Consider the following 10,255-nt stretch of genomic DNA (forward strand, 5'->3'; position numbering starts at 1 on the left):
GAGGGTATATTAGTTTCCTTTAATGTGAGACTGTAATGTAGTACTATAATTACATGTAAATATATATAAAACTAGAATATCAAGTTATATTTTACAAATTATGATCAACCATGCAACGTTTGCACATTTTGCATTTACGCTATGCATTATAGTTTTTACACTTTAAAAATGTTTTACATAGTGTCAAGTGACAATAGAATACCATACACTACAGGAGTAATGTACTAGAAAGGGATACTGCAAAATCACTATTTTTGTATGTGAAATTATAATTTGGAAATGCATTACTAACCCTTCCTTTAAAAAGGTACTTGTAGGACACTATCTGCTACTTATATATTTCCCTAGTATGAAATGGCTAAATCATCTTGGAACAAGTCTCCAGCGGATGAACCGCTGATTAGCATTCTTATTGTACGAAAACAATATATGTGACCAGTAAAAACTAAAATGGGTTTTCCAAACCCTATTAAACTTTAAACATTTAAAAACTTAGCTGAAGTGTCCTACTCAAAAGTACCATAATGTCCATTATCGTACATAGTTAAACGGTTTTTCGAAACGAGTACATAAATTTGAAGCGACGTATATTCTGCACATATTTGCATTCGTACACAGGAAAACCTAATGTACACATTTATATGCACTTAATTCACATGTTTTAACGTCAGAGACATGCATAGACGTGTTGGTGCTGACAGTTTATAAAGTTTTATAAAACATTTCGATAAACTTCAAAGAGATCGGCCTCATGAAGGTAGATCATCGATCCCATGCCATACAGATTTATGATTAACTTCAAAAAAGGAAGAAAAAGTTGAGGCAATAGGTGGCAGATAGCCATCGACCAAGGATGCACTACAGTACGATTATTAGAATAAGCGACAACGCGTCGGCGCAGCCACTAATATCGTTCGTTTGTTGGGTTTAACGGCCATCGACCTATGAGGAAGGTCATTAAGCCCTTACTTATGTATGACTGAGGTCATCCCTAAATACCTATTCTAAAAAAGCAATTTTCATATATGAATAGTAATGAAAATAATGGAAATATTTGTGGTTATTGGGCCGACATGTCGGCAAATACCACCCAGTAGTCAAGTGTCCACGGTTGCATTTTACCCAAGAACGTGAAGAGAGAGGACAAACTAGGGATAGGTTACCACCACGACATGCACACAAAATAGGTAGTTAATCGGAGGTCCGCCGTCTTAACCCCATGGCGCATCTGGCCCGGAGGATGATCATCACCCCTCGAGGCCGACCGCCAGATGAATGGACATTTCCTCGCACGTTGCGACCAGCCCAAGTAGGAGCCGCCGCACACCGGAGCCGAGCCGACACCGCCATAGAGGAGAACCCACGAACCACCTTACATTATTAATTCTGTTTCTCTGAGGAAGACCATCAATTTGTCAATAGTACTCGGGTTATCCCCAAGTATATTAATGATGAAGGAAACGTTTGTGATTTATTAGTCTCCTCCTAATAGTGTTACTGCATTTTAGCAGTAAATGTTCTATTATTTGTTTGCACTGTTAGCATACGGGTGGGAAGCTTTTGGTCACATGGTATGGCTGTAAATGGGTGGTGCACGTACAGTTCATTCTGAGGCGGGCCAGCACGACCTCTTCTGTTCTTGCGAGATAGTCAACATGACTTCCAATTAAGTCTTATCAAAATTTAAGCCTAGGAATTTAACTATTTCGAAATGGGATCGGGTTGTTGCCTAACGTTAAAAGCAAATTCGGTACATTGATTTTTCGGGTGAAGGCACCCCCGATACTTTTGTTGAGAGAACCTAAATCCCCACTGTATCGGCCAACGATGAACCGACTCGAGCGCAGCTTGAACCTGCACGGCCGAAAATTGTGCACTAGGCGAAGAATGCCATAGAGCACAATCATCGGCATAAAGTGAGTATTTAAGATCTCGCGAGACGGAAGTTGGAGACAGAGTATCATTAATATTAGATAATGTTGGGATAAGAACGTTGCCTTGCGACACCCCATTCTCCTGGACAAATGTGTTCGAAGTGACATCGAGTGCTGTAAGTTTCACAGCAAAAGTTCTATCGTTTAAAGAATTTCTGATATGGGTAAATAACCTCTTAAGCCAAAAGCTTAAAATTCCGTTTCACTATGTCATGTCGAAAGCTTTTTCTAAATCTAAAAATACAGCAACCAAAAAACGCACTTTACTAAATGACTCTAGAATAGAATGTTTTAAGTATTCTAGAGATAGATGATCCAATGTGCCTCTTAAGACGGAAAGCACACTGTTAATCATTTGATAAACCCCTTTATTCTAACAAAGAATTGCCTTCTGGTAACCATTCTCTCCACGACCTTACAAATGCAGTTCGTGAGCGCAATAGATATGTCAAGGACGGCTTGCCTTGTAAATGACACCCAGTCTGCTTTCTTATAGTTGAATTTGGGCGAAGACGGGTTGGTAATAGTGTCGCATGAATATGAAAGGTCGGGAAATGGTCACTTCCTAAGCAGTCGTCATAAATACCCGAGGTGGTGATGAGTATATTTGGCGATAAGGATAAATCTATATCCGAGATATTGCCAGTTCGATCATCTACACGAGTTCCACTACCATCGTTCACAAGAGCGAGGTTGGCATTGATCATAAAATTAACCATTTGTTCCCCCCTGGCATCTGTCCGGATGCTTCCCCACTGATAATGATGAGCAATTGAAGTCTCGTAAAACTACTTAACGGTGAGGCAGTTGATTAACAAGCAAATTCAGCTCACCATTATCAAGTGCATTAGAACCAGAACAATATATCGAACAGATGGCCAGGTACGTGTTATTAAATTTTACATGCGACAACGCCTAGAGTAGAATTCAAAATCACTCCTGTATTGGGTAAACTTTGGTCTACATAGATAGCTACCCCACGATTCTCGTCTCTTCTATACGTCGTAGTGATAGCTACCTAAACCGGAACAGTCTTCGACTGTCCTGTTTCGAAGAATCTCCTGTAAACATCACGGCTGCATGCAACAGTTGTAGTTGTGCTTGCTCATGCCTAAGGCCTCTACAGTGCCACTGGATGATATTGAACGTGTTAGTTTTTATAGAGTTATTCAACCGACCAATTTTCTTAGCCCGTTTATGCCTGGACCTGGGCGAGTCCCCATGGGAACATGAACGGTCCCTGGAAGTGGAATTTCTGGCTTCCATCAATTCTATGTCCTCCAACGAAGTGGACCTGTGAATCACAGACACCTTTGGTGGACGTACTGGAACGATGACGTGCAACGTAGTTTTCACAAGTTGAGTTTAGAGATACGTTAATTTTGTTCTCTTTCTTATCTTTAGGGTGGGAAGAGGATGTGGTGTTGGCATAGGATTTGTTGTGGGCTTTGGTTGGAGAATTAGGTGTACGGTTAGATGGAGCTAGGTTGTTGGTACTGACGGTCAGCGTGTCACAAGGAGTCTGCGTCGAGATTGTTCGCATAACCGGCTTACATAGGATTCATTAGGTTTAGGACTCCTTAACCCTCTTCCTAGCCTCGCCATATGAGATTGTGCACACTTCTTTCTCAAACTGGAACTGGGGACAGGCCCGGTCCGAGTTTGAGTGGTTGCCATTACAGTTAACACACAACACCCTGTTAGTCGTACAATCCTCCGCTGTATGACCCTTCGCAGCACACGTCCCGCATTTTTCAGAAATAGTGCAAGACTTTAAAAGGTGACCAATTTTCTGGCATTTAAAACAACGTAGGGGATTCGGAATATTAGGGACGAACTTGATATCGCATGTAACCAATCGAGATATTATCCGGTAGACGAGATTTTCCGTATGTTAGATTTATCAGGGGAGTTTACGCCGTTCGCCATTGATAAATTTAGTGATGAACCTGGCAGCGATAACGTCCTCGTTTGCCAGTTCCTTCATAATGTCGTCCTCTGACATATCCATGACATCAGTGCAGTAGATGACTCCCCTGCATGAATTCATGGAACTTGGTATCGAGACCACATCATGACTATGGAAGTTCGTCAACTTTAGCAGTTTCACCACCTGATTCGTTGATTTCACTTTAATCAGCAAATCACCACTAGCCAGTTTCCTTACCGTTTCAACAGTCCCAGACCGTCCATCAATGACCTTCTTGATTAGGAAGGGATTGAGGAAGGCAAGGGTCGTTGCTCCAGTCGGATGGGCCAAAACAAAATCCACACTTTTATTCTTTATAGAAGGTCCGTCACCACTACCCCTTACGGATGCAGTGGATGGCTTACCTGGGTCTATCCTACAGGGGCCTAGCCCCCAAATCTGGGGTAACAAACCACCTCAGATAATGGGAAAAAACAACTAGCTAACCCCCCCCCCCCCCAAAAAAAAAAGCAATTCTTTCATCCAAAAAAAAAGGTTTCAGGGCGGAGCCGGCCGCACAAAGGCCAGGCGGACTTCTGCGGACACTCGTTAATGAAATGTATATTTTGCCCAAAACAACCCTATAAAAGATATTCATAAACTAACTTTCAACAAACCTCCAAAACAAAGCGCGGGTAGCGACAACGCAGGGAGGAAAAGCTACAACCTACCTATGAAAGAAGGGCAACAGCTCCGTACAGGTCAGTAGCTGGTGCGCGCGTCTGTGAGTGCACTCTGCAGGTGCACGCCACCAATATAGTGGCTACGAAATCCCCTCCTTGGCCGAGGTTGCTTTCTCCACAATTTGTCTCGCACGCACGTAATTCGTTGCTGGCTGTCAAACTACAAACGCACGGTCTCCATCGTACACCTACCACTCAAGAACATGCAACGTACTCGACGTCTTAAATCTAAACTTTCCTGGACTTAGTAGTACGTGCTAGGCCCTCCCGGTGAAAATCTCTTCATACGTTGAGGTGTGGCCGCCCCTCAAGTCTGAAACTATGTCCCCATACCGTACAAACAGGTAATTACATACGCATCCGTAAAGCAGAGACGCAATGAAAATACCAATTAGGCACATTGTACCACATGAGCATATTTTACGCACATGGTCTCTCGAAATCAAACGTGTGCGCGTGGCTGCCCATGCACGCACAGAAGCGCATATTCATAGAAGCTCACGTACAAACAAAGCGAACATATTTTTAAGAGTTTTAACGAATGAGTCGGATGTATTTTGGACGAAGCTGTAACAACGTTCATGACAGGATCTTGGATGAACTTGAAGCAAAGCTCACAGCAAGGTCCTTTAGTGGACTTGAAGCAAGGCTCACCGCTGGATTAATGAACAGGTACGATAAGGGCCAGGCACGCTTACCGTCAATGCTTGACTATGAAGGACGGTACGGACCCGAGACACCGTCGGGGTTTGCTTCAGCTGGGAATGTGACATAGACTCATACCAACAACAAAGTTAAATTTTTCTATTTAAAGATTCCTTGAGACGCTTTCCTCTTCTTGCATTTTGGATACTCAGATAATGAAATATATGAAGAAGATATACATTCTTCTATGTTATAAAATCATGCTACTTGTTCACCCTCCTTATCGAAGTGTCAGTTAGCACTCGGCAGGCTGGCTGGCTGGCTGGCTAGTTCAGGCGTTGACATCGATGTTGTTCTGATGGAAGATTGTCTTGTTCTTCCATACATTTTCGATTACCTGAGATCTGTATAACCGACCATTATGTAAATATCTTCTTTGGTTTCATTCTGTATGTCGTAAGTGAAAAAAAATCATGTTTTACCTTACCACCGTGTGATTGCATCGCAACTAACAGGTAGTTAGAACAGTCGTTGTAGCCCAGCCAATGTAAACAAAACATTCTGGTCGATGATTGGTGCAGTTAGAGCCCCTACGTCATTAGGTGACGCTGTTGGTCCACTTGGGACCCCAGTTTGTGGCCAGGAGGTTAGAGAGGGTTTAGCTTGCAGGTTGTTATGTCTGCGTATCGCTCTCTCTAAGCGTAGTGATATATTGTCATTGTTCGCGATTACCAGCTATGACAAAGGTTTTGTCAGATGATTGAAGATACGAGAAGAGGAACCCAAGATCGAGTGCGAGGAGGCGAAGATTCGTTATTACTGTAATAGTCAAAGCGAGTGGAATGTCCTTGTTGGTTGGCATCACATCGGCTATTGCCGAAACCCATGCTGGTTGCTGGATGTAACAGGTAAATATTTTTTTGGAACAAATTGAACGCAAAGTACCTGGTATGAACATTTGCCTTTCTCAATGCTGGTTTAATGGTTTTGTCACATTAGGAAATTCAATGTAGATGTTAATACCCGTTCATATGTTACACGGGGTTTGTAGTTTCACTAAAGAAATTGGTTTAGGATAAGTCGTATGAAAGGAAATCTTGAAACATTTAAAGGTTATACATGTGCTAGTTTTTCTCCATCCGTAACTTCACTAAATTTTTGTTATAGTACGCAGTTTGCTTTGCGAATGTACTTTTTGTAACTAATCCATTATTAAACTGATGGTTTGATATATTGACATGCCTGAAATCCTTGGTCCTAGTGTAAGGGGAAATATCTTGATGTATAATACGTACAGACGATTACCATCAGATACTAAATCATATTTCGGAATGAAATGCTTCGCTAAAGTATGTCCATTTCTGATACTGAAGATGCATAGATTCTCATTAGACTAGTTTAAAACTGTGTGCTCATTAACCGTGGAACTGTAACTGATGATTTTAGTTAGCTATGGCACTGAGCTCGTTAGATCGCATAATGGAGGAGGATGCTTGGCTATATTAGTCACGTGATTGAAATTCGTGTATTTCAATCATTGGGTTAAGAAAAAAAAAAAGAATGTTACGCCACATGAGTTAGCGAGCACAAACCTAATGTCAACTGAGCTGATGACTGTTATGGAGGATGGCGTAACGATAAGTGGAAGAGTACTGACGTTAACTGTTCGATAGATGGTCAGTCTAATTACTTTTTAAGACTGGTCCGGTGTTTTGTATAACAATCAGGCATGTGTTAGTGATATTTTGCGTTGTCGCTAACATGTGCTGTTGTACAGCATCTGTCAATCGACGCGTAGTTATATCACATATTATTAGCAAGTGGTTTACCGTGGAGGTCCATGTACGGTTCTTTATACTTGGTAGTTTCGTATATAATGCGAAGACTAAGAGGAACGTCCAGCATTTACTGGTAAACTGTCACTATCTTGTAACCTCAACACTTCTGTAATACCCTCCAATCTCGTGTCGTATGCAATGTTATCGATATTAAGCAATATTTGGTAGAAAGATAACTTTGATTTCTTATAGGAAACTTGAGCCTCCAGGTAATGAGGAATATTTCTTTTCATTCGGTGTAGAGGTTATTGGAGTAAGTTCCTGCAGATTTTTTTTTTTTTTTCGCTACTTATCCTACAAATTGGTATACGAAAAGTGCTTAAATCTATTGATGAAAGTGATTATCACAAACATGATTTACTTTCTGAAATTTTTATATACTAGTTACAAAAAAGCTAGACGATTGTTTGACTTTTACTTTTTATCTTGTAGAATATTTCATTTTTATGATACTCCATCCAGGAATCAAATACCTTTCTATAAAGATATTGCTGAATATATTTCGGCAAATAGGCCAGCATCAACTCTATTATTCTTTTACAATTTCTTTAGTTGTCCTTGCAATAGAAAGTTTTTTACGAACTTCATTTCTTAATTCGGAATGAACATCAATTTTTTTTTTCTTTCAGGTATGTTCTGTTTCCCTGTGAAGTTCTCCAATACTCAAACTTTCCTGCAGTTTCATCCTTATTAAGGTAAGGTCTTGCATTGTATCCAGAGAAATTTCGTTCAGGTAATTTAGAATCTAGCATCGACTTTGATTTCTTCACGAATGTCCATATCTTTCTGTAATGCTAGAGTCGTATAGGTTAACACAATCGTTGTTATTTCTGGGCGAAACTACTGCGAATTTGACTACCTGTAGTTCATTTATAGGTACGAAGATAACAATTTTTGAGTCCTACGAAGTGTGTGGGGTTTAGAAATGATAATGTCAACGGTAACTATCTTCTAAGAATTTTTTTCCATAGAGGCGGCACCACCCAGATACTCTTGAAACTTTTTTTCCGTTTTGTCATCTAGTTGATTTTTGAAGTCTCCTTGAGGTTGAACTTTTTGTGCACATGTACACTGACGGAAGATTTAGATTCCTGTTAGAAAAAAATCTATTCATAAATATCTTTTTAAAGCTATACGCAGGTCTGAATAGATTACGTGCATTAAGAAAAAAATAAACGTTGAGCAAGTGTCTTACAATATATCATCCCAGCTGCTCAGGGCTGCGCGGCAAGTTGACATTTTGTGAATATAGTAACGCACTCGTAATGTTCTTTGATCAGTGTGGATTTAGTATCTCGTTGCTCACCCTTGACATCCGGCCTGGGATACATTTCTGAAGAATACATACAAAGCAAGACGGACGGACGTAGTCCAAATGTTTACTTCTCGGCTCTTCATAGTAGATTTTGATTATCATAAACCTTGTTAATTTCTCTCCACAATCTTCGGTTCATTAACAAATGTATCCCATTCGGGGTTAGCGGAACTCGGCAACTATGACCAGTTGCTGTAGCAAATGACCAATTCGAGCACTTCCGCTGTGTGACTATAGCGTTTAAAATAATCCAACTGTACTATAATTTTTTTTCTGTAAGCTAAGTCGGTATCAACTAAGGACTTTTTAGGATGATAAAACTCCCAACAAAAAGTGGAAAATGAAAAATGACGTCATGAGTCTAGTTAGGGCTGCGCATTGGTCATAGGGAATTGAACAGTTTTCGTGTAAACTTTTCGCTAGGGGATATGGTATTAGAAACCTAGATTTTAGTACATTTATGACGATCATTCTTTGGGGGTTGACAAATGAATCGCGATGGAGGACTGGCTAATACGTGAAACGCTAAAGACGGCTGGCAAGTTGAAGATCCAACCATAGATGCAAGTTTGCTCTAGGATCCTGTCAGCTATAAGCAATTGTATATATATATCTAATGGCGTTAAATACTCTTCCCCCTTTTTGGTTGGTACTGCTGAGGAGCGGAGGCTTGGTGTGCCACTGTTTTCGCTTAAAGGTTTAAAGAGCCTTTTATTTTCTCCCACAACTCCATTCTTGTCTTGAGGCATTTTTTTTTTTTTTTTTTTGCACCACCTAGCCTCCAGGGTACCTTGTGTTAGTGCAAGAACTTCTCTGGAGTAGGGTCGTGATCCCTCGCCCATTTTTCCTTGTTCACACTGATGCCACCATCATGCCTCCCAACTTTCGACTGAAATGTAATAAAACTTTACTTTTCCACCAAAGATTTATTAACTATTGTGTATATTACAAAAGTCCGTCCCAATAGGGTAATACAAATTCAGAATATACTTAAACAATGATAGTTGTCTTGACAAAATCCTATCCAAGCCATTGATCGAATTACCAAAAAAAAAACTTTTTCAAATCATTCATTACCGGCCCCTACAAGCCAGATGCACCGTCGTTGCTAATACCTTAGATGCATCTATGTCCCTTAGCCCTACCGAGATTATTGGAACTTTTGACCAGGAAAACTGCGACACTAACGTACATAAACTATAGTCGGTCGGTAAATCGGCCCAACCGAGGCAGATTGCCTGCTACCCCGAGGAATTGTTTGCCATGATATGTGCCCGCCAAGTACTTAAGACCTGACCAGTATTTAGAAATTCGGCAATATTTCAAATGCCTTCAGTGCGGTCACGAAACCAAGAGCTGCAAAGCACAACAACAGACTTGCAGTCATTGTGCATAGGTTAGACACCAATTTCGTGAGTGCAACGCTCAGACTCCAATATGTTACTACAGAGACCAACGCATTGCTGTCTGGGCAATATGCGCTAAAAAGGCATTAAACTGCTCGGCGCGACAGACCCTCAAAACCTCTTGCTTGTCCCCAAACACAAACCAACATAGTCTCCACGCAGCCGTTGCTACTAAACCAACAGCTACCACCCCAAGCTTCTCCATTCTACAAGGAAAGATACATGCGTTCTATCTCGTGGCTAACTGTACAAACCCCACCCGAACTCCTCGCCAACAACCATCCTTCCCAGACTCCTGTCACACCCGCCTCTGACCGCAAATGTAATATCCCAGGCGACCTCGATCAACGAACCCTCTCCCATCAACACAACCTATAACCCTCCCAATACCGCATCCCCCCCTAACAAAGCTCCTTCAAACGCTACCAAACCATCCATATCTCCACCTACCAGTTCCTCTTCCAC

The 10,255-nt window shown here is 41.1% G+C and overlaps 1 long non-coding RNA gene across 1 annotated transcript; it reads left to right on the forward strand.

Annotated features, from left to right (window-relative positions):
* The first annotated feature begins 4,627 nt into the window (after positions 1-4,627).
* Positions 4,628-9,548, forward strand: LOC139755011 (uncharacterized). The gene is made up of 2 exons (XR_011714015.1): positions 4,628-6,139; positions 7,699-9,548. It is a non-coding gene; the product is annotated as an uncharacterized lncRNA (long non-coding RNA).
* Positions 9,549-10,255: the final 707 nt, after the last annotated feature.

Source organism: Panulirus ornatus, chromosome 18 (genome assembly GCF_036320965.1).
Source record: "Panulirus ornatus isolate Po-2019 chromosome 18, ASM3632096v1, whole genome shotgun sequence".
Classification (NCBI taxonomy): Eukaryota; Metazoa; Arthropoda; class Malacostraca; order Decapoda; family Palinuridae; genus Panulirus; species Panulirus ornatus.